General features: G+C 37.2%; 1 protein-coding gene and 1 pseudogene across 2 annotated transcripts in view; both read left to right on the top strand.

The window, feature by feature from the left end:
• Positions 1-25,677, top strand: part of LOC146464260 (uncharacterized) — an 81,861-nt gene that overhangs the window by 30,151 nt on the left and 26,033 nt on the right. The gene's annotated exons all lie outside the window — the stretch shown is intronic.
• LOC146464261 (uncharacterized) lies at positions 24,056-25,227 on the top strand (annotated as a pseudogene).

Genomic DNA, 25,677 nt, shown 5'->3' with positions numbered 1-25,677 from the left:
GCAACTCCTCTTTTTTCAATCGGAAGAGGGGTTAGACAGGGACACCCTCCTTTGCCCTATTTATTTATTTTAGCCTTGGAAACCCTCCTTACCGCTATCAAACAGACTCGAGATATAAATGGTATAGAAGTAAAAAACAAAGAAATCAAATGTATCGCTTTCGCCGATGACTTAACAATCTTTTTACGCGATAAGGAATCTTATGACTCCCTTAGTTCCTTATTGAACACATATGGTGAATGTTCAGGGCTTAAACTAAATAAGGACAAAAAAGAGGCCTACTGGTTAGGAAGTTCCTATCGCAATCACGAAGCTCTCGATGTTAATAAGGTGAATGAGGCAATTAAAATACTAGGTATATTTTTCACTTATGATCAGCGTAAAAGTAGAGAGCTTAATTTCGACCTTACTTTAAAAGTCAATAAGAAAGTCCTTAAGTTGCTGGCAATGGAGAAACTTAACATTAATTGGTAAAATTCAATTAGTCAAAACATTTGCTATACCTAAGTTTATGTATCGAGCCTCCTTTATCTCTTTTGATAAGGATATAATTAAAAGCATAAATTCTGTGATATTCAATTTTGTGTGGAGAGGCAAAGACAAAGTCAAAAGACTAGCCTTAATTAGTGAATACGAAGACGGTGGCCTCAAAATGCCTCACCCTGAATCCTTAATTAAAACTCAAAGAATTGTGTGCCTTGCAAGGTATTTAGATGATTATAGTAACCCGTGGAAAGTTTTCTTGTCTCACTATCTTAAGAATGTAGGAACCAGTTTTCTGCTTCAGTGCAATTTCAATCCATCGCGCCTACCCCGTAAACTACCTTCTTTTTATAAAGAATGTCTTGAAGTTTGGTCTGACTTTAATGGCAATCACGATATAAAAGCTACAAAACAGGACGTTTTAAATGTGACTATCTGGAATAACCAGAACCTCTTGATTAACAAGAAATCAATATACAACAAGAGAATAAAAGAAGCAGGTTTTGTGAAACTTGGAGATTCTCTCAAACGACTCAAAATTAAAAAGGTGGGACGCTTTTAGAGAGAAAAATCTCTCCTTGTCAGATTACTTACTCCTACAAGGCATTTTTTTCCGCCATTCCGCCTAACTGGAAACAGCTCCTTAACGTTGAAGAGAATAACAACAACCGAATTGACAAAAACTGTTTCAGACGATGTTCAAGATATAACTAGAATGACTTCAAAATCAATCTATTCCACCGTGATCGAACGAATCCAGGTTTCTCCGACTGCCCAATCTAAGTTTAATTCCGTATATAATATTTCATGTATTATAGACTGGAAAAATATTTATCTATTGCCGGGGCGATTCACTCTTGACACCAGAACGAGAGCCTTTCAATACAAAATCTTAAATCGTATTCTCTACACCAATAAAATCCTATATAAAGTGAATTTGGTTTCTTCTCCGGTGTGCACCTTTTGTGGAGATCACGAAGAAACTCTTGAGCATCTTCTAATCAACTTTACCTACACTAAAAACTTTTGGCTTTCGGTTATTTCTTGGTTAAATAATTACAATATGAAAATTGATAAGCTTGATGAGGTAACAATCCTCTTTGGTATTTCCGGTAATAACCCTGGGAATTGTTTGTTAAATCACATAATCATTCTTGGGAAATATATCATTTATTCATGTCGTTGTCAAAATATCAAGCAGTCTGTATCGTTACTGAAGGCTAAAACATCTGAAACTCGGAAACTTGAACTTAAATTAATTGCAAAAAAGAATAAAAAAAGAATCTATTCATTATAAAAAATGGGAAAACATGTTATTGTAATAACATCTTAATAGATGAGTATCGGGTATAAACAGTTATAGACGCAGTTGTTTATACAGACGTTCTACCAAAGAAAGGAATTTGATGTAGACGTATTTGTACAAATTAGTATATAGGTTTATATTATTATATAACCACAACATAAATTAAATCTAGCCGACTGTGAATGTAATGTAATGTCATTTTGTAATAAGTGTTAATGAGTAGCGTAAGCGTTCGTGTAATTAACTTTGTATTTGTTTGTATTACTCTAGTATTTGTGCTTTAAGTAAAAATAAAAAAACACCTGTGGCTCAGCCGTATTTTTGATGACTTTATGCACATTTGCCTTTTGTAATATCATATCTTGTTTGAAAATTGTTATTGTTTGGTTGCACTTTACAAATCAAAAACCTTTTAATCAAAGCATACACCACATTATTTTGAACGCTTTATTTATCTAACCAAACAAAAAAAAAATTTTAATTACAAAACAATTACAAAATATCATCTGCGCGAAGAAAGTTTACTTTCTTCGCGCCATTTTGCCTGGCTCCGACTGACTGCCCCTTGGTCTCCGAGGATGGAATATTCGTACTAGGTGAATCAGTCATATTTTCACTTGCATAGGATCACCATAATAACCTGTTATATGAATAAAAGCAACAAAGTAAGTATATGTAAACGTGGTTCGCTTGCAAGGACTCGAACCTCTGTCTGGTGCGGTAAAGGCAGACTTTATATCCGCTATACCACAGGCGTAGAAACCTCAGTAGAAGCAGTCAAAATAGCACCACTTATTCTTGTTCTATTACTAAGAGTACAAGGCCTCACACTCAACACGGAGAGTCTGATTTCGCTATCAGATGTAAAAAGCTAAGAATAAGCTCTGTTATTTCAGTAAAAACCAGTGATAAACTGTGTTTGCAAGGACCACCGTGACAAAATAAAAGTACCGGATCCTGTAGTGAAGGATCTAATCAGCAAAAAAATTGTAAAGCAAATAATCTAAAAAAAGAGAGCAAGGCTGATTGACAGTGTACGCAAAGCTAGAGAGGCATACCTCATCGACAGAGGTCAAACTATTGAACCCTTAGGTCTTAATAGGAGAGATGAGACATGAACATTTTTCCCGTCTTTCATCTTCCTAAGTTATGTAATTAACTCATTGTTACGTATTTTGTTTTCGTCTACCACGTTGTAACGTTAGCTTATACCTATTTACCAGTTGTATTTTCAAATTTCAAATTGTAACGTTTTTGTTTATGTAACTTTAGCCTTTTTTCAGGTATCTATTGTAACTGTTTAAATTGTAACGTATGGGTCAGTCTCAAACATACCCTGAAGAAGAAAGGCCGTGCCTTTCGAAATATTGGAAAATATACTTCCCTGACCGTGAAATCAGCCTTTCTCTCTTTTTTTAGATTATCTGTTATTTCACCCGCGTCTACCGTCATGATGTTCAGTAAACTTTTGATTTTAAGCTCCATGCACACCTTAATTATTTTCAATCACCCATAAATTACACCAGGCTGCACTGTAATCGATATTTAACTTTAGCGGCATTAATGCATAAAAATTTGACGTAACAAATAAATTGAAAATGGATAATTGGAAAATTTGTGTTACGAAATGCGTTACTAGTCTTATTGGAAGATTATGAAGTCAAGCCGTGCTCTGGAATTAAAGTCAAGGCGATTCACCGCACGTCATTGGGGAACCTAAAATATAGCGGACTCTTGGAGAATATTAAACGTTGATTGCAAGCCGATGACAAAACAATGGCCGTGTTACCAAACAATGACAAGATCACCATGACCATGCCGTCTTTTGAAAATTTCAATTTTGTTATAGTTTAATTTGTTAATCTAAAATTAGAAGTTCGTTACGCGAATATTAATTTCATATGTCTATAATAATGACAAAAAATGTTGTGCAGCGTTTCAGTGCTTATTAAAAGGATCCAGCCTTTCTTTGGCTGTTTGAGTTTTCTTTCACTGAAATCGAAACTGAAACCTTTCGGATTATAACACAGCTTTGTTTTCACCCTACCCTTACTTCAACTACGGTTTATGACATGACTTATATTATAGTTGCGGTGGTCTACTTCAGTGTATTGATCACAAACTGCACTTTAGAAATCCGGTCCACTATATACATCGGTAATGAGTCGTGAGAGGTATTTCTTTTCAAATTGATCTAAGCTTGTTAAGCTTTATTCGTTGCATTTTTTACAATTTTTGACAGGAAAATTTATCAAAGTGGAAATTATGGCTTTTACTAGCAGTGTTACGAGCAGAGTGCTTTAAAGTGCATGCCGTATCAAACAGGGCGTTAAGAATTTACAGATGTTATTAAATTAGCTCGAACAATTCATTTTATTGTTGAATTTATATTTCTAAGTCGATTAAACGTTTCCTACAACACAACGAGAATTCTAACTATAATTAATTCAAGCTCAAGCATGCTATCGTTTTACTATCCATCCATGCATTTCCAATATACGCCATATACGCCATCAGATTCACACAGTAGCTCGTAAAATAGGGGAATATAGGATCCGTTCCCAAGTCTCTTCTTCTGTGCCCATCTGATCAAACATACTAAATAGTAAGAACTTAAATATAAATTGTAATCGACACTTCAGTTGTCGACCTCAGCTACAGTGTGTGACTGAGATGTTTGCATATTACAGCTCACTTCTTTTAGTGTAAAGGTATTGGTAAGAAACGATATTTGATAAGGGTCCTTTCTTCTAAGACTGTCTCCCGACATGTGGGACAGGTCGCCAGTCTCCGAAAAGAAGGAAAAAGCTGTCACGGCACGGTTGTGGCTAATTGAAGAAAACGGAACACAAATTGTTTTTCTTTGAACAATTCGAGCATGTCAACATTCCGCGGTGGTTCAGAGATGATCAGTGACTAATGTTCTGCTTTAATTACTAGAATTGAAAACTGTGCAAAGGATTCCCCGTTGAAAGTAAGGATTATGCCTTATCAGCAACGCAATAAGAGAGAATGCCATCGAAAGGTCTTCTCTATGTAACGCCTCAATTGCTATTTTCGTCTATAAAGCTTTAAATTTAAAGTAGAGGTGAAAAACATACATCTGCCATAAGCATCTTGAACTTGAATTTGGTGGGAGAGGGGGAGGGGTGGGGTGGACTATTAGCTGAAATCGAAAGAAACCTCGGCTTTTGACCGGTATCACACAGCTTTGTTCCGGCTGACCGAAAATCATGCAGGCCGGAAATTCATAAACGAAACATAATCTCTCCGCTTCGGCTCTTCCGCTCTCTGTGGCTTTCCTTTGATTGGTAGAAGAACAAAGACTACCCACGCAGACAAGCATAAACACGTGCCTCCTTGTAAACAAAAATATGATTGGCGGAAAAAGTGGAGTGTATGGCCAAACGGCACCACCACTACAAAGGTGCTGTGAGCCAGTTTGTAAAGTGTAGAATCTTCGACTGTGAGAGACAGAACATTTTTAAGTATGAATTTTGATGGATTTCGTCCTGATTTCAGTCATATCAGCATAAAAACGCTATTTGTGTCGAGTGGCGCTGAGCGTTAATACTTGCATAGATGCTTGAGAAGTAGGAAAATTTTCGATGCTTAGGTAGTCTGTAAATCGACATTCAGTTCGAAAAAATATGTTTAATTTATTATCAATATCCAGTCATCTCGACAAAACAAGGTGGTTTATAAAGCATGTATTATATGGCTTTACCATTAAGTTAAAACTACAACAACAAAACAAAACAGGACATGAAACTGCTCTGCTCGAAAAGAAATTCTTTATAGCCGGCCGGTGCAAGTAAGCTGAACCCAACGAAAGAAGCGCGGCTTTCATATACCACTTTCTATTTTCTCAAGTCATCTGATTGGTAGTTTAAAACAACCGGAAGACATCAAACACATCAAACTAATAAAAAACTCGCCAAAAAGGTGTCAAAAACTAAGCCGGAGGGCTACGGTTCGACGCAATTGGTAATGATCAATTAAGTTACGGGGATTCCCGCAGTCCTTTACCTCTCTTTTGATCGGTAAAACAACATATTAATTATGTACATATATCTACAAACGCAAACTTACAATGGCATTGTATTTATATACCGCACACATCACATAGTCTTATAGCAGTTTACAACTGTTCTGTGAGATCGGTCATCAGCTCCATACCGGGGACTACGTCTCCTACTCCAACAGATTCGCTGAAAAGACGACTGGACCAGTAGCAGGTAGCACCAGGCTGTGCTGAATTTTAATTCAAATCCCGTGCAGCAGTTCGAAAAGTGAAGAATCTTTAACTGTCGGAGAAAGAACATTGTTAAACATGAATTTTGATGAAAGCCAATTGTCGTTTATTGAGAGAGGACTTGAATTTATCGCAGGAAATAAGGTACAACTTGTCTACCTACAATCGATCGATGTGTTTAGAACGTTTTGCTCGGAGAAGTGTAAATATCATCATCGTTTCCAGTTAATCAAAGCTTAAGATTTGCTTTTGGTTAGTCTTATGTGTATTAAACCGTGTGGCATAATTTCAGTAAGGACCGAGATTTCGCGGTTATATTCAATAACAATTACAAACGAGAGCTTTTTTCAATTCAATTCAATTCAATTCAATTCAATTCGTTTATTTGCCATTAACCAAAAAAAAAAAAAAAAACACCCACATAAATGCATTATAGACGACGAACAATATTCAAAATTTCAATACGGACCGAGATTTCGCGGTTATATTCAAACGAGAGCTTTAAAGCAGAAAACAAAAAGCGTCGTTTCCTGGATTCACAGATAATTTTATAATAATAATATTAAACTTACGTAGAGTTTGATCTGTTTGGACTGTTACGCTGAAAATTTAAGGAACGGAATCTTATTATATTTCCAAAACTTACGAGCCCCAAGAATGCAAACTTTTTTGGTTTGATTTTAAACGACGTCGTTGCGTCTCCTAGCTAGGACAAACGGAAAGTTGACGTTCGCCAAACTTTACTGCGGACGTTCAAGGTGACATTTAACTAAAGAAAACCCCTGGTTTTTCTCTATCACTATTGAATTCTAATCTCTTGAGAGAATAATGGACAGTGTTTATATCCTGAACTGATATTCCACCGAAACATGCTCCGCTTCAATTCGCTCAGAATTTCAAAGCAACTATATAGCAGAACGATAGCATGCTTGAGCTAGAATTAATAAAGAAATAAAAAACGCGCCGAGTGCATTGTTGAGTTATATAAGCACGCGGGAATTTTTAAGAACACGAGAGAAGTGCAGAGAGGCATGAGCCGTAGGCGAGTGCCTCTCTGCACTTCTCGAGTGTTCTTAAAAATTCCCAAGTGCTTATATAACTCAACAATGCACGAGGAACAAGTTTTTTTATTTCTTTTATAAAATATAAACAATCGCAACTCCTCAGACAAGTGCGAATTTTAATGAATCAACATCAAGTTTCTCCTTACGCGAGATAACGCGTAATTTAGTAGCGCGCGCTCTTGCCGATCACGACAGGGCACGCGACAGCGCGCGCAATCAAGTAAAAAGTCAAACTGTTTTAGTTTTTCGTCTCGTCGTAGGCAAGTTCAAGAAGTTAACTACAAGTCAAGGTTAAGTTTTATGGTGTTGAGAGACACGTTCAAGTTAATTAAAAGTCTGGAAACATCAGTACAAGAGACTGTTCTTTGCGAATCGCTGGAGTGACAGCGCATTCTGTCTCTGAATTTCTCAGATTTTTCACAGGCAAAAAGTCTGACGTGTGCTCCGTGCATATGTACAATTATAATGCACGCACCATACGTATGCTTCGTGCTTTGTGGAGTTATACAGAACTCAGTTTGACCAACCACAGTGCTTGCTTGACCCTGGCTATTTTATAACTATGAGTTAAAATTATCGATGTGATGGTGATATTTTGTAGGAAACGTTTGATCCGCTTAGAAATATAAACCCCCACGAACAAATTAATTTTTTGGTATTTTAGCTCTGTCATTTTGTGCAAGTAATTGAACATTTCATGAGTTTGCAGTCCAAAAAAAAAAAAAAAAGGCATTTTTTTAAATAACTAAAGATGAGTTCCAAGTTCAACTTCCGCTCACTTTCAAACACTTACAAATAAATTCAGGCTGCATTCCGGTCACATCAGCATAAACACGCTATTTGTGTTTAGTGCTGCTTAGCTTTAATAATTTGCATAGATGTTTGACAAGTAGGAAAATTTTCGATGTTTAGGTGGTCTGCAAATCGACATTCATTTGAAAAAAAAAAATGTTTAATTCCTTATCAATATCTACCTATCTTGACCGAACAAGCTTGGTTAATAAAGGTTTTATTATATGGCGCTTGGTAACTATCGATTCTGTTACGGGATTCCCCGTAGCTCTTTGCCTCTCTTTTGATTGGTAGAACAACATATTACTAATTATGTACATGTATCTACGAACGCAAACTTACAATGGCATTGTATTTATATACCGCACACATCACATAGTCTTATAGCAGTTTACAACTGTTCTGTGAGATCGGTCATCAGCTCCATACCGGGGACTACGTCTCCTACTCCAACAGATTCGCTGAAAAGACGACTGGACCAGTAGCAGGTAGCACCAGGCTGTGCTGAATTTTAATTCAAATCCCGTGCAGCAGTTCGAAAAGTGAAGAATCTTTAACTGTCGGAGAAAGAACATTGTTAAACATGAATTTTGATGGAAGCCAATTGTCGTTTTCCAACGCAAGTCATTCGCCACGGAGAGAGGACCTGGCTCTATCGCAGGAAATAAGGTACAACTTGTCTACCTACAATCGATTGAAGTGTTTAAAACATTTTGCTGGGAGAAGTGTAAATATCATCATCGTTTCCACTTAATCAAAGCTTAAGATTGGCTTTTAGTTAGTTTATGAGATTTTTTGAGGTTATATTCAATCACAATTACAAACGAGAGCTTTAAAGCAGAAAACTTTTAAGTTTTAAAAAACGTCGTTTCCTGGATTCACAGATAATTTTATAATAATATTATTAACCTTACGTAGAGTTTGATCTGTTTGGACTGTTACGCTGAAAATTTAAGGAACGGAATCTTATTATATTTCCTAAAATTACGAACCCCGAAAATGCCAGCTTCTTTGGTTCGATTTTAAACGACGTCGTTGCGTCTCCTAGCTAGGACAAACGGAAAGTTGACGTTCGCCAAACTTCACAGCGGACGTTCAAGGTTACCTTCAACTAAAAAAAAACATTTTTTTCTATCACTATTGAATCCTAATCTCTTGAGAGAATGGACAGTGTTTACATCCTGAACTGATATTCCACCGAAACATGCTCCGCTTCAATTCGCCCAGAACTTCAAAGCAACTATACAGCAGAACGATAGCATGCTTGAGCTAGAATTAACTATGAGTTAGAATTATCGATGTGATGGTGATATTTTGTAGGAAACGGTGGATCCACTTAGAAATATAAGCCCCCACGAACAAATTAATTCTTCTGGTATTTTAGCTCTGTCGTTTTGTGGACGTAATTGTCATGAACATTTCATGACTTCGCAGACCGAAAAAAAATACATTTTTTGAATAACTCAGTGATGAGTTCCAAGTTCAACTTCCGGTCACTTTCAAACAATTACAAATAAATTTCGATCACATCAGCATAAACACGCTATTTGAGTTAACTGCCGCTGAGCTTTAATAATTTGGATAGATGTTTGACAAGTAGGAAAATTTTCGATGTTTAGGTAGTCTACTAATCGACATTCAGTTAAAAAAAAAAAGTTTAATTGTTATCAATATCTAGCTATCGTGACCGAACAAGCTTGGTTAATAAAGGTTTTATTATGTGACGCTTGGTAACTATCGATTACGTTACGGGATTTCCCGCAGCTCTTTGCCTCTCTTTTGATTGGTAGAACAACATATTACTAATTATGTACATATATCTACGAACGCAAACTTACAATGGCATTGTATTTATATACCGCACACATCACATAGTCTTATAGCAGTTTACAACTGTTCTGTGAGATCGGTCATCAGCTCCATACCGGGGACTACGTCTCCTACTCCAACAGATTCGCTGAAAAGACGACTGGACCAGTAGCAGGTAGCACCAGGCTGTGCTGAATTTTAATTCGAATCCCGTGCAGCAGTTCGAAAAGTGAAGAATCTTTAACTGTCGGAGAAAGAACATTGTTAAACATGAATTTTGATGGAAGTCAATTGTCGTTTTCCAACGCGCGTCATTCACCATGGAGAGAGGACTTGAATCTATCGCAGGAAATAAGGTACAACTTGTCTACCTACAATCGATCAAAGTGTTTAGAACGTTTTGCTGGGAGAAGTGTAAAGATCACCATCGTTTCCAGTTAATCAAAGCTTAAGATTTGCTTTTGGTTAGTCTTAAGTGTATTAAACCATATGGCATAATTTCAATAAGGACCGAGATTTCGCGGTTATATTCAAACGAGAGCTTTAAAGCAGAAAACAAAAAACGTTGTTTCCTGGATTCACAGATAATTTTATAATAATATTATTAACCTTACGTAGAGTTTGATCTGTTTGGACTGTTACGCTGAAAATTTAAGGAACGGAATCCTATTATATTTCCTGAAATGACGAACCCCGAAAATGCCAGCTTCTTTGGTTCGATTTTTAACGACGTCGTTGCGTCTCCTAGCTAGGACAAACGGAAAGTTGACGTTCGCCAAACTTTACTGCGGACGTTCAAGGTGACATTTAACTAAAGAAAACCCTTGTTTTTTTTCTATCACTATTGAGTTCTAATCTCTTGAGAGCATGGACAGTGTTTTTTTCCTGAACTGATATTCCACCGAAACATGCTCCGCTTCAATTCGCTCAGAACTTTAAAGCAACTTTATAGCAGAACGATAGCATGCTTGAGCTAGAATTAACTATGAGTTAGAATTATCGATGTGATGGTGATATTTTGTAGGAAACGTTGGATCCACTTAGAAATATAAACCCTCACGAACAAATTAGGGAGCTTAAGATCCGACAACGGCGGGGGTCCGCGACGGCAGCTATGACCGTGGAAAACTGGGGAGAGGCCGTCGTCGTAAGGCGTAAAAAGTAAACCTTAAGAAACCGACCGGAGGACGGCTGCGAGTCAGAAGAAGGTTCAATAATTTTTATTGTAGTTGAAGCTTCGTTTAGATCGGCTCGTGGCCCTCTCCTTGAAAGCTTCGACGACGGAGAAATTTCAGAGGGTGGATTTCTTCACTTGTACGATTAAAATAAGTCGAAAAATCCAGATTTTTCGTTTTTCTTCTACCCATTCCATAAAGATTCTGCCATTTAAAATTACATATTTTCAATGCAGGTAACAAGACAACGTGTAAATATGCGTACAGACAATTCCAAACCAGATTTAAAACAAACTTGTAAATATAACAATTCGTTTAAAGAGGCGAGTTCGAGAATAGAAATCATCGCACCACTGTTCCAGAGCCATAATCACGTCGTGCCACGACATGATTATGACTTTGGAATATAGTTGAAATATTGTATCTTCTTCATTAAATGTTGCATAGATCAAAACTTGGTTCTGCGATGATTCCTATTCTCGGACTCGCCTTTTTCCTTGTTAATACAAAACTGTCGGATGGATCTGGATCAAAACAAGCTCGATTTTGTGTCGTCAACAAACTGAGCCGAGATTAATGTTGAATGTTGACTCGTTATTTCGATGAAGGACGACTCGTCTAATTTAGCTACAACATACATAATTCAAACAGAATATTTAATGATTGACTTTAATACATATTCCTAACAGTAAATCAAGAAAAAAAGAGAGCTTACTGGTTTGCAATTGGCGGCTTCGTGACAGAGCCACAGCGGCTTTCCATGTGGTCATCGATCGACAAAATAAAAGGGAGATTATTAAAATCTTTTTCTCTTCATGAAATACTCAAATAAAACGATCCACTAAGATTGAAAAATCTTTAACTATCGAAAGTATCAAAGAATTTCGCCTAATAAGACCTAAAATGGGATTATTTTACTCACGTTTTAGACGCGACGGCAAACTCGGTATTTTGACGCCGTGAACAACCCCGCTACGGCGGGAAACTTTTCACGACGGCTGTCCGGAAGTTATTTGGCAACTTTTTTTACTTCCGCCCGCCGTCATAGACACCCGCCGTCGTCGGATCTTAAGCTCGGTATTAATTCTTCTGGTATTTTAGCTCTGTCATTTTGTGGACGTAATTGTCATGAACATTTCATGACTTCGCAGTCCAAAAAAAAAAAAAAAACATTTTTTGAATAACTCATGATGAGTTCCAAGTTCAACTTCCGGTCACTTTCAAACAATAGCCCTTTTCACGGTTAACTTCCATTTGAATTACAATGAAATCTAGCATGTATGTGCGGCAATTTCGGGCTATTTTGTAGTTTTAGCCCGAAATTGTCTCGCATCCACGTTGGATAACATTGTAATGCAAATGAGAAACATTAACCGTAAAAAGGGCTATTACAAATAAATTCAGGCTGCATTTCGGGTCACATCAGCATAAACACGCTATTTGAGTTAACTGCCGCTGAGCTTTAATAATTTGCATATATGCTTGATAAGTAGGAAAATTTGCGATGTTTAGGTAATCGGATAAGAAGAAAATATATTCGAGGAAAAGGAATATGGAGCATCTAAATTTGTGGCAAGCTTAAATTGTTGTTTTTAATTTGTCCCTCCTACAATAAGTGTTTTTCTGTATCAGTAGCGTCGGATCCTAATTCTACATTTACAGAATTTGTGTTAGTCAAAAAGACCATGACATGTCTACCGGAAGTGATAAAGCTCTCTTTTGATTGGTGGATAGACATAAAATTACGTCATTCCGTCCCGATCTAGGTGAATCCGGAAAGTTTGTGTGCTTATAATCCACTTGAATTAAAGCCCCTTCAGCGGCGCAACTCGGAACAGAACCACGGTGTAGCACTTTGTAAGGTAGAGAGTCTTTCACTTTCAGACACAGAACAGTTCCGCCCGATAAAACATGAATTTCGATAGAAGTCAATTATCGTTTCCCAACGCAGGTCATTCACCGAAGAGAGAAGACTTGGATCCACCGCAGGAAATAAGGTACAACTTGTCCACCAGTACAATCGAGCGAGGTGTTTGAAAAGTTTGGTTGGGAGAAGTGTAAATATTATCGTCGTTTGCAGTTACTCAAGGATAGATTTAAGTTTTTGAAAATGATGGAGCACGGAATCCTATATTTCCCGAGTTTTACGAGCTACTGTGCGCTTTCCGATTTTCAAATGCCAATAATTCGACGACTTCTAGCCTCTCCTAAAAGAAGAAAGGGACTAGGTTTTCACTGCGCGTGGCGAAAGTTCGAGGTAACCTTTAAGTGAAGAAATCGTCTTAGTCTTCATCTCAAATGAATCCAAATTTCTTAGGCGGACAAATATTCCACCGAAACGTGCCTCGCTCAAACTGACTTGGCGCAGAAATTTAAAGAAACCGTATCTTTCAAGACGGTAGCATGATTGAGCTAGAGTTAACTAAAGTTAGAATTATCGAGGTGATGGTTATATTTTGTAGGAAACGCCGGTTTGATCCACTTTGAAATATAAGCCCCACAATCAAATGAATTCTTCTGGCATTTTAACTCTGTCATTTTGTGGAAGTAATTGAACATTTGAGGGCGCATCGAAAAATTAGTTATTCATGTATAACTAATGATCGAGCCCGAGTTCAGTCACATCAGTGAACATGCTATTTGTATCGAGTGCCTCAACTCTTAAATAATTTGAATAAATGCTTGGCAAGTTAGAATATTTTCGATGTTTAGGTAGTTTGCAAATCGACATTCAGTTCAAAAAAATATTTTCGAGGAAATGGGAAATGGAGCATCTAAATTTGTGGCGAGCTGTAATTGTTGTTTTTAATTTGTCCCTCCGACAATTTATTTATTTTAATTTATCCAGTGTTTTAGCCGTATCAGTAGCGTAGGCTTCTAATTTTATATTTACAAACTGAAAACGTTTAACTTAAGCCAGCAGCTAGAGATTTCATGGTAGCCTGATGGATAAGTACCTATAAAAATTATCATCATTGCCGACAAGTGTTGTGGCCGTCGCTTAAATGGAAAACAGTCTGAAAATGATATGCATACAGCGTGACCTTCGCTTGAAATTGTATAATCAATACGAAGAAGGAAAAGCGAGCTTTACCAGCTAAAATTAAAAATAGCCGTTACTATATATAGCCATTAATGCTACTTAATGATAATGAATCGATTTCAATTTACCTCTAAAAAGAGTGAGTACGTGCCATGATATGAGAGAAGGAGTACTTCAGTTTGAGCAAGATTATTTTTACATTTTGCGTGCTTTCTCTCAATCAGTAGTGGTAGGAATTTGACAGTGAAGTTAGGGCTGAATTCCGTTGAAAAACAAAAATCGCCCAAATCCGCCTTCTTTTTTTTTTTGTGGTTATCAAATTTTGGACAGCATTTTGTGCTAGAATTTTTATCTAACATTCCAAATACAAACGTCTTAACTTCGGACAGGCATGAGAGCTTTAACAAAAATAAACATTCTTAAATTTGAACAACATTCGTTCGTTTTAAATCAGATCCTGTTGACTATTCTTCAGTGATTTTGCCTTGAATATGAAGATCTTTTAAGTCACGCAAACACGTCGAAATATACTGTAAACTATAGAAAAATCTTTATTCAATATTTATTTAAGATTGCATGTTTCCGCACCAAGGAAAATTGTCCGAAATACAAACAATGTCCCTTATGATAAAGTTTTCCTAGTTTAGTGTATTACACATACTTATTCAGTCTGGATTAAAAAACAAACAAACAAACAAACAAACAAGTTACCGAGTATCGGGAAATAATTTTTGAAGCTTTATAGCGGGGTCTATAGTGGAAGGATCTGATGTTTAAAATAGTGTACTAAATGAATACAATTAAAACGCACTCCAGTGTCCTGATCGTCACACTCACAAAGTAAGCACTTTTAGCTAAGATAAAAAAGCTGACCGACTTCACTGGGCTGATTGAGGCTAGTTGGCAAGAGAACATTGTGATGTCTAAACTATTTAAGTCTCGGTGATGCTAGTATCACCAAGGGAGCGAACTAACGAAAGTTGACCTAAAAGACATTTTATGATACGTCGAACTCATAATACAAATATGTATATACAATGTACATACTTTCAGCAGATGATTGCTTCAAAGTTCCTCCTCTTCACGATCCTTATCTACTAAAGCATCGAGTTCTTAAATAAATGCTACGAAAAATCCAGGTCCGGGAAAGAGACGAAGGCAAAACCACAACTGAGGAAGAGAAACTCTACCATCCCCTGATATGAAACTTGCAAGCTCTGAAATGGTAACTTCGCAGACTATTAAACTGAAGTGTCGATAAGAGACTTGAGCATTCCTATTCAGCAGATTTTCACATTTTTTTCAAAAATCCCACTGCTGCAACTAAAACCGCGAAGTCATTCATTCTTATATGGTTATCCACTTGTGTACGTGTGATTCCGACATGTTACAACAAATTCCCACGAACCAAACACAAATACACGAATTTGTCCTTCACTCAGTGAAGTTTGATAGCTCGGCCATGGTTCACAAACATCCGAATGGACGGATCTATTGTCGTTTGAACGATTTAGATCGAGATTTTTTTAGAAGAAACCGAACATATCCATTGCCAAATGGTATTTCTATCTTTCGAAAGGAACAAACATCGCAACATTAATATTGCTCGATGCTTCAACGTCACGTTATGTTCCGTATTTGGTATTCTAAACAATACCTCTCGTTATGTGTCAATCAGGGATTTCAATCTAAACGTTCTACTTCATTGGTTGGAATATCCTTGGCCAGTGAAGCGCTTGTTCCATCTCTGAATATGACACACGTATAACTGTTGTAGCATGTAGAGTATCAGTCTTGCCCTATGGATTAAAAAAAACGACGTATAAACGTTAATAGCGCTCTAGATTGACTTGTATATTGTGCTCCTTTCACTTCATGGCTTATTGAGGAAATCGTTGTTTTCTGGTTAGAATCCAACCCCATGTCTTACAGAACTAAACCGCACTTTGAACTGACTCACGGAAAGGAAAATGTATGCAAACAAAACAATAGCTCAAATTAAACTGATATCTCTTTTGATTGGTGGAAAAACAAATAATATTTTTTTTTATTAGGAAATTTTCGGCCACTTAACGTGGTTTTCAGAAAGGTCCTATAGTTATCGTTTTGTTGGCACCCACTCACGGCTTGAAAACGAATATATGATTGGTTAAATCCTTTCTGTGCCGCCTTAGAGTGTTAGCACAAATTTAAAAAAAGATGATCAGGAGCATCAGTGCCCCGAGCAGCAGAACTTGAGAACTGGATCCCTCTGCAGCGGTTCGTAAAATGAAGAACTTTTGACTTTCAGAGACAGAACATTGTTAAACATGAATTTCGATAGAAATCAATTATCGTCTACCATTGAAAGTCATTCAGAATGGAGAGAAGAATTAGATCCACCGCGGGAAATAAGGTACAACTTTTCAACATATTTGTAAAACCATGTCGACCGAAGCCCGGAGTTTTGAAACGTTTGGCCGGGAGAAATGTAAATATTGTCATCGTTTCCAGTTCATCAAGGCTAGATTTGGTTTTAGTTCGTTAGTTAGTTAGTTTAAACTGTGTGACACAATTTTTTTTTATACGGACCGAGATTTCGTGGTTAGATATCAGTACAATCTAAGTTACAAAGGATAGCACCAACAAGTAAAATTCAACTTAACGCGTAACACTTAAAACTTAAAACGTTGTTTCCTATGCAGGTCATCAGTATAATTGTTAAACTTAAGCAGAGTTTGACCTGTTCGGATTGTTAAGCTAAAAATCTAAATTACTTTAAATTAAATTGTTATCTTTGTCTATAACTAAATGAACAGTTCCAAGTCAACCTCAAGTCACACAAAAAATAATAAATTGCTTGATCAGTGTTAACTTGAAAGACATTTGAGTCTGATCAGAGAACCATGTTTCCTCGCCAAATGATATTTCTATCAATACAAAAGAACATACACGCAACATTAATGTTGCTTGATACTTTATAGTCACGTTATGTTCCATATTTGGTATTCTAGACAAGGCCTCCGGTTATGTGTCAATCTGGGATTACAATCTAAACTCTCCACTTGAATGGTTGAAATGTTCACAGTTTCCATCTCTACTTATTATGACACACATCTAAAACTTTTGTAGTGCGCTTGTTTAGCCTCCTGGATTAAAAGAACGAGGTATATTGCATGGTTAGCCCGCTTGCTTCGCATTGCGGATTAAAGAACGAAGTCAATAACTGCGCTTATTTCACTCCATGGATTATTTAGCAAATCGTTGTTTGTTGATTAGAATCTCGGAAAGTCCATCAAACAATTAGACGATGCAACTCCAGTGGACTCCATTGGACAACATTTCTACCCTCTCCAACGTTAAATTATAATTATGTAGTCCTCCGGTAAGTCGATGCCAAGAGAAATACGACTCCAAACCTTGTCAACTTAACCTGACTTCCGGCTAGTTCTGGCGAGTTTAACTCACCAGCTTTTCGGCGCAAAGTTCTCACATGTAGTGTCACGTGACTTCTGATGATGTAAACAAATCGCTGAAAAGTTCGGAATCCGTACGGGTACATAAGTATAAAATATGATTGGTAGACGAACAAAGACTATCTACGCGTGGACACACGTGCACACACGTGCACACCTCTTTGAAAACATGTAATTTATGGTTGTTTAAAAGTTTCGATGTGGTTACCACAAACATTATAAAGATTGTAAAAGGATGATTACGAGCATCACGGTCTCGAACAACAGAACTTGAGAACTTGATTGCTCTCCAGCAATTCGTAAAGTGAAGAACCTTTGACTTTCAAAGACAGAAATTTGTTGAGCATGGATTTTGATAGAAGTCAATTATCGTTTACCAACGAACGTCATTCATCATGGAGAGATGACTTGAATCAACCGCGAGAAACAAGGTACACCTCTCCGATCATGTTTTAAAAACGATTGACGTGTTTGAAACGTTTCGCTGGTAGACGGTGTAAATGTTACAATCGTTTCCAGTTCATTAAGGCTAGATTTGGTTTGGTTAGTTAGTTTAAACGTTTTTCTGGATAACATTTTGTCATATCATGTTTATAATTATTAAATTTAATCCGGACCGGCTGTTCGGATTGTTAATCTGAAAATTTAAATTTCTGAAAGTTCTAGGGAACAGAATCTTATATTTCCCGGTTTTACGAGCTTGTGTCAGCATCTCAGAGATGATATACAAGTGTATGTTTGGAATGCATTGATGCATTGCAAAACGATAGCATTCTTGGGGTAGAATTGTGGTTGTTATAGATCGAATTATCGATGTGATGGTTATATTTTGTAGGCCTGTGTTTGATCGACTTAGAAATATTAAACCGCGCAATAAATTTAATTCTTTTAGCATTTAAGCTCTGTCATTTTCTGGTTGTAATTGAGTTTGTATACAATCAGTTATAGGACAAAAAATTTGCATAAACATTTTGAACAACTTATAAGCAATTCCATGTGACTTAAGTTCAAACATTAAAAAATAATAGTTTTCTTTAGCCTGTACCTTATTTTAGTCCTGAGCTCAGGCTGCATGCGTTATTTTGAGCCACACTAGTGTCGACTATAATGACAATAAGGAAAATTATCCATGTTTAGATAATGCTGGCAACAACACATTTACTTCAAAAAGTGTTAGAGGAAACATCATGGCAAACGATAATTGTAGTTTCTCGCACAATTTATCCAGTGTTTTAACCGTTTTACAGCGTTACTGTCATTTTATACCTGCAGAACGGGAGCGTTTAGCTAAAACTGAGCCTTCCATGATGGCCTGATCATAAGTGACGACCAAAAAGGTTGTCGATGCACAAGTGTTGGCTCCTTTAACTGAATGGAAAACTCTTGAGAATGATTTGTATACAATGATCGGTTATACGAGTGAACCTTTGCTTGAAATCAACACAGCTTAGGTTTCGAGATTTACCGGCTAACTGAAAATTACTACAGCCGTTAATATTTTATGCATGAAATGCTATTGCGTTAAGAATATACATAAATGTGGATTTATGAAAGAAAATAAAAACATTAATTGCTACTTTATAACGACAATAAATCGATTTTTAATTAACATCTCAAACGGCTAAGTTCGTGACATACGCGAGAAAGAGTACTTCAATTTTAGCATAATTATTCCACATTTTATTTTATTTTCTGTCAATAGCTGTAGAAATTTGACAGTAAATTTATGAGTAAATTACGTTCAAAAAAGCAACAAACAAATAAAGTACCCAAATCTGTCTTCTTCCATGTGGTTTTCAACAATGTTCAGTGATAAATTCTCCTTTTTAATTACCTTTTCCTTTTTAGAAAGAATCTCGCATTAACATTTTTATCTAACATTCTCAATACAGACAACTTTACTTGTCAGACAGGTATCAGAGCATAAAAAGACACTCTTAAAATCTGAAAACCATTCATTGGTTTCAAATCAGTACCTGTTAACTAATCTTCAGTGATTTTGACTTGAATTTGAAGATTTTTTTAAGTCACGCAAAAATATACTGTTGTCGGAAATTATGCGATGCATCGTTATCGTTATTCTTTGTTGTATATAACGTGATTTTGTCTTTGTTTTAATTATAAGCAATGTGATTTGAAAAAGTGTTAGACAACGCGTGGGAATCGAATAGCCTTGAACTTTGGAACATTTTAATTGAAACCCAAGACCAGATGATTGACAGTAATAGAAAAGACAATGAAAGAAGATAGAATAGGAAACCTTTGTAAGAACTTGAGCTCGAGAGAAATCTTCGTGGTGAACAATACAGAAGAAACAAATCGGCATTTCGTGTGAGTGTGTTGGGCTTTAAATCTTGGAGGCAATTCCCAACACTGTAAATATACTGTAAGCTCTAGAAAAATCTCTATTTCAAAATTCATTTAAAATTGCATATTTTCAGCAAAAAGAAAAATTGACCAAAATACAAAAAATACTCTCTATGATAAAGTTATCCTAGTTTATTGTATTACACGTGCTTATGCAGTTTCGATTTTACAAAACAACGACAAGTTTCCGAGTATCGGGAAATAATCTTTGAAACTTTATAGTTGAAGCATCTGACGTAAAAAAATAGTGTACTAATATGCTTCAAATTTTTCACACTTACAATGTAAACACTTTTAGCTAAGGTAAAAACAACTAACGGACTTCGTTCTTCCTGATTGAGGCCAGTTAGTAAAAGAATATTGCGATGTCTGAACTATTTACGTGTCGGCGATGTTAGCATCATTAAGGGAGCGAAATAAAGAAAGCTGACGACCTTAATGACATTCAATGTTACGTCGAACCCATAAAACATATACTATGTATACGCAATGTACATACTTGTTGCAGATGATTACTTCAAAGTTTCTCCTCTTCAAAATCCTCACGTCCAGAAACATCGAGCTCTGAAATAAATGCTACGAAAAAGTCCCGGTCCGCGGGGAAGCGACGAAGGCAAAACCACAAGGAAAGAGCAACTCTGCCATCCCATAATTCGAAGCTTGCAAGCTCTGAAATGCTAACTTCGTAGACTAACCATGTCGATAAGAAACTTGAGCATCTCCCAGTTCTGTAGACATTTCGCGGTTTTTTGGAAAAATCCAACTGCTATAACAAACCGTTAAGTCACTCATCAATATGGTTGTCCATTTGTATGTACATGTGACTCCGACATGTTGCAACAAATTCCTACTAACGAAAGCCAAATGCGCGAATTTTCTTTCCCTTCAGTAAAGTTTATAATCAGAGCATTAGTCATAAACAGCCGAAAGATAATTTTTTTGTCGTTTCAAGGATTTGAATCAAGATTTTAAGAAGAAACCGAACAAATCCGTTAACAAATGCTATTTCCATCTCCTACAAAGGAACAAACATCGCAACATTACATTGCTTGATGTTTTAACGTCACGTTATATTCCATATTTGGTATTCTAAACAATAGCTCTCGTTATGTGTCAATCAGGGATTTCAATCTAAACGTTCCACTCCAACGGTTCAAATGTCCTTGGCCAGCGAAGCGCAGATTATGACACACATACAACTTTTGTAGTGTGCTCGGTTTCGCGACGCAGCTCAAAACGACGAGGTATATAACTTTTTAACAGGCTTAGTTTTGCTGTTAGTTAGGGCTGTGGCTAATTTATGAAAACGGAACACCAGTTGTTCTTCTTTGAGCCATTTGAGGATGTCAACATTCTGCGGTGGTTCAGAGACGATCAATGACTTGTGTTCTGCCGTTACTAGAACTGAAAACTGTGTGAAGGATTCCCTGTTAAAAATAAAGATTGTGGCTTATCAGCAACGCAACAAAATAGAATGCTTTCCTAAGGTCTTCTGTGTATAACGATTCAATTGACATTTTCGTTTATAAAGCTTTTAGGTAAAGTAGAGGTAAAAGACATACACCTCCCATAAGCCTCTTAACCTTGAGTATGAAGGTAGATCCTGGACAAAATGTTCGACTCGTCGTTTCGTTATGGCGTTTCATCGTTTCCGCACGTCGATACTTCTAGTCGAGTCGTTGTTTTCCGAGTTCGACTCGTCAAATTGCCAGTTCTAGGAAGTCGACTCATCACTTCGTGAGTTCGTCTCGTCATCTTGTCAGTTCGACTCGTCGTTTTACGAGTTCGACTCATCACTGACCACATCAGTTCGTCGTCCTTTGTCTTTTTGCCGTTTCGTCGTTTCGTTATGGCGTTTCATCGTTTCGTTATGTCGTTTCGTCGTTTCGACTCGTCCACTCAGAGAGGCTATAATTCGACGTACATTACACGAAGTGTTACTTGATTCCATGCACTTATACATGACGTATTTATCCAAAATTTGCTCTCTGCCGATTGAAAATGGATTCTTCGAAGAGATACCTACGCCACAGCATAGAATTCGTCTTGAATCGAGTGAATGATCGTTTTCATGAAAGTGAGAATGGAATTGGGTATCTTATAACACACCTTGACAGAGTTTTGTATATTCTAGCACGTGCATCTTCGTTATTTAACATTCCCCCTCAGCTGGAATGTTTGTTGCAAAGAGCTCATCAAATGTTTGTTGTTCTTGGTGGTGATGACAACTCATTACAAAGGCGGTTGTTTAAGTTTACAGGATGCAGGGGTCGTCCCAGCATAGACATTCCTAGAGAACTTCTGGAACAATACCTTGAGAACAATTTTACTCCTGAACAAATTGCTCGACTTTTTTGCGTGTCTTCCAAGACGATCCGACGACGTATCATTGACTATCACTGACTATCAACTCCGCTTTGAAAAACACAGTTCTCTAACCGACGCAGAATTGGATGATCTTATGTAAGTATCAATTCTTTCATTATCATATTTGGGATTCCAATGCCTGCATTATATTCATGTGCGTACATGAGGCTGAATGCTATTTCCAGGAGCTTACAAAGTGTCAACATTATCAATTTCGCCAATGGGAGAGTAACTATCAAACGTTCAAAAAAACTCATAGCTCTACAAATTAGCAACAATGACATCTTGATCAAGTGTTATTTGTTATCCAAGGTTTTATTATGTATGTTTTAGCACAGGGGGCCCACACAAACTATGTGACCGTTTGTATTTTGAATTTATAGAGGCAATGTATGGGAATATCGAAAATCCTCGTATTATCGTACTAGATTGCGATAGATATTCTCATTTAACATCGAAATAAACGTAGTTTTACCTTAAATGTTGTGTGTTGTCGTTCCTGAGGTTGAAGACGGCGATTTTAGCCATTTGAAGGGTTCGGCGTTGAACGTTCACTCGAGCGTAATAGAAGAGTGACAAGGGAGGAAAACTTGTTTTGAAAGGGTTCCAGCGCCGGAACGATTTTTCCCCCAAAAAACGCATCGCTCCGATTTCAAACTTCACAGCATAAAGGTCAAAAGATTTTCGATTCTTCTCGTACCTTCCAGTCGAAAATCCATCCAAACGGCCCGGAGCTAGTCCTCGAAGAAAATCAAAATCCCACAGTATTCGAGCGAGTGGAATGCGCAGCAAAATTCTTACGTGCCAGTCACAAACCGTCCCGCTGATTGCCCCTTTCTGATTGGACGAAGTTAGACAATGGCACGTAAGAATTTTGCTGCGCATTCCACTCGCTCGAATACTGTGGGATTTTGATTTTCTTCGAGGACTAGCTCCGGGCCGTTTGGATGGATTTTCGATTGGAAGGTACGAGAAGAATCGAAAATCTTTTGACCTTTATGCTGTGAAGTTTGAAATCGGAGCGATGCGTTTTTTGGGGGAAAAATCGCTCCGGCGCTGGAACCCTTTCAAAACAAGTTTTCCTCCCTTCTCACTCTTCTATTTAATACGCTCGAGTGAACGTTCAACGCCGAACCCTTCAAATGGCTAAAATCGCCGTCTTCAACCTCAGGAACGACAACACACAACATTTAAGGTAAAACTACGTTTATTTTGATGTTAAATGAGAATATCTATTGCAATCTAGTACGATAATACGAGGATTTTCGATATTCCCATACATTGCCTCTATAACTTCAAAATACAAACTGTCACATAGTTTGTGTGGGCCCCCTGTGGTTTTAGTTGAAATATTTGCAGATTTATATTTTTATACAGGTAATTACATGTATTAATAATGTATTTTCAGCCAATGCCACAGGCGTATAACTTAAAGAAATGAAATATTGGAGTACCAGTACTCAGAACAAAAAAGTCTTAGTTTCTCCCGTACTGTAGCTTTTGGGAGTCAAACCGATATTAGCACAAGTTGTGGACCAAAAATATCACTGAATAACAAAACAGCAGCTGTAGCTCACAGATTTAAGTCTCGTTCATAGCTGTTGCCAAAATGCTACATTCTTGAAAAAATTTCTGGCCACTTAATTAATACTGGTTAGAACACATCATCCCCTTTGTATCATTGCAAATACATGTACATGTGTATGCAAGGCTGTTGAATATTATAATATAGCCTGATGCTCCACGATAAGTACGTAAATAAAGGACAATACACTTGCTAAGGATTTTCCATGTAAGTGAATAAGGAATGATTCAGCTTCATTGTAATACAGTGTGCTCTATAACAAATTATGTTGTCAACACAATGGTAGATTGATGATCGATTTTTGAAAGGGGAAGGGGTGAGGCTCTTAGTTGATGTCAGTTCCTAACGCCTTGCTTATCAATTTGTTCAAAAGCTCAGAAGTTCTGACGACCTTTCCCAGATGTGGGTATAGGAACATGCGTGGACACCTTCGTGGAAGAGGTCATAATGTTCAATGGGATCGTATTCGAGACAGCATGAGACGGTTGTGTCCTGAAGAAATTTTAATGCGGGCATTACAGCTTACAGCAGTGAGACGAAGAACATACTTTGTCCAGGCCCCCCTCTCACTGTGGCATATCGATGGAAACCACAAACTTATAAGGTAGCTACTGTATGTTGCAGGTGATCACAAATCTCTATCTGTTTGGCAAACATATGAATGATCATGGTGAAGAGCAAACTAAACTGAACATGCAGTTTGGCACAATTTTTGCAAAATTGATAATTTATTAAATATTTGCACGCCTTTAAATGTTCTCTAGAAATTGACTGACTACCTTCATAGTCTAACATCCCTAAAGTGTTTGGCTTTTTGGGCTTGTGGTGATGACTGATAACAAGCAAGCTTGTCTGTTTTGTTTTTAGATGGGGGTTTGTAATACACGGTGGCATAGATGGATACTCAAGGCGCATCATGTACTTGCACTGCAGTTGTAACAACAAAGCGGCAACTGTCCTTCAACTTTTTAAAACTGCTGTTGAAGAAAATGGCTTGCCTTCAAGAGTGCGAGCTGACCAAGGAGTGGAAAACGTGGATGTCGCCTGGTACCTACTAACACATCCAGACAGAGGGCCAGATCGTGGAAGTTTTATAGCTGGTAGAAGTTGCCATAATCAGCGAATTGAGCGTTTATGGAGGTTGCACATTCATTTACTTCAACCTCTTTGACCACATGGAATCTGAGGGACTTTTGGATATTGACAATGATCTCCACATGTTCGTTTTAAGATACGTGTTTGAAGCGCGAATAAATGCCCATCTTCAAGAGTTTACAGAAGGTTGGAACCACCACCCTCTATCCACAGAGGAAAACATGTCTCCAATTCAGTTATGGTTATTGGGTCTCCATGGATTTTCACTCTCTGCAGAGCAAGCACAACCATTGGTATGTTGAAAGTACCCATACATATTATGTTGCACTGTTTATAATCTACAATTTATGTCGACACAGGACTAATAATTATTATTTCAAGTCATTCTAGTTGGTCCAGGTCTGTTTGTTCTAAAATAGCTCTTTTTTTGGTTCTGGGATTTCTACTGAGTTTGAAATATTTGTATTTGTCGTTACTTTGCAGCAATATCAACAGTACTTGTTATGCTGTGTTCAAGCCCTTTCTCAACAAATTCATTTTTTTCCATTCGGATAAACTTTGCTTGAATTACTTCTTATGATAGAAATCCAACTACAAGAAAAAACTGTTTATTGTGACTATAACTACATAAATACAGTCCAACCTGCTATACGGAGACACCCTTAGGACCAATCATCGCTTTCTGCTTAAAGGAGGTTGAAAAATAATAATAAAAACGAGTTAGGGTGTGGCAGTTAAGCCACACACAAGGGAAAGTAATTTTCTGTGGTAGATATCATTTTCATTTGCTTATCACCTAATTGACCAATTGTTTCTGACCATCTACTTGTACTTTTTATTCCACATGTGGATGATGTTCCCCATTATGGCATTGATTGGAG

Source organism: Pavona decussata, unplaced genomic scaffold (assembly GCF_977016875.1).
Source record: "Pavona decussata unplaced genomic scaffold, jaPavDecu1.1 SCAFFOLD_166, whole genome shotgun sequence".
Classification (NCBI taxonomy): domain Eukaryota; kingdom Metazoa; phylum Cnidaria; class Anthozoa; order Scleractinia; family Agariciidae; genus Pavona; species Pavona decussata.
This window is presented reverse-complemented; position numbering and strand designations above follow the sequence as displayed.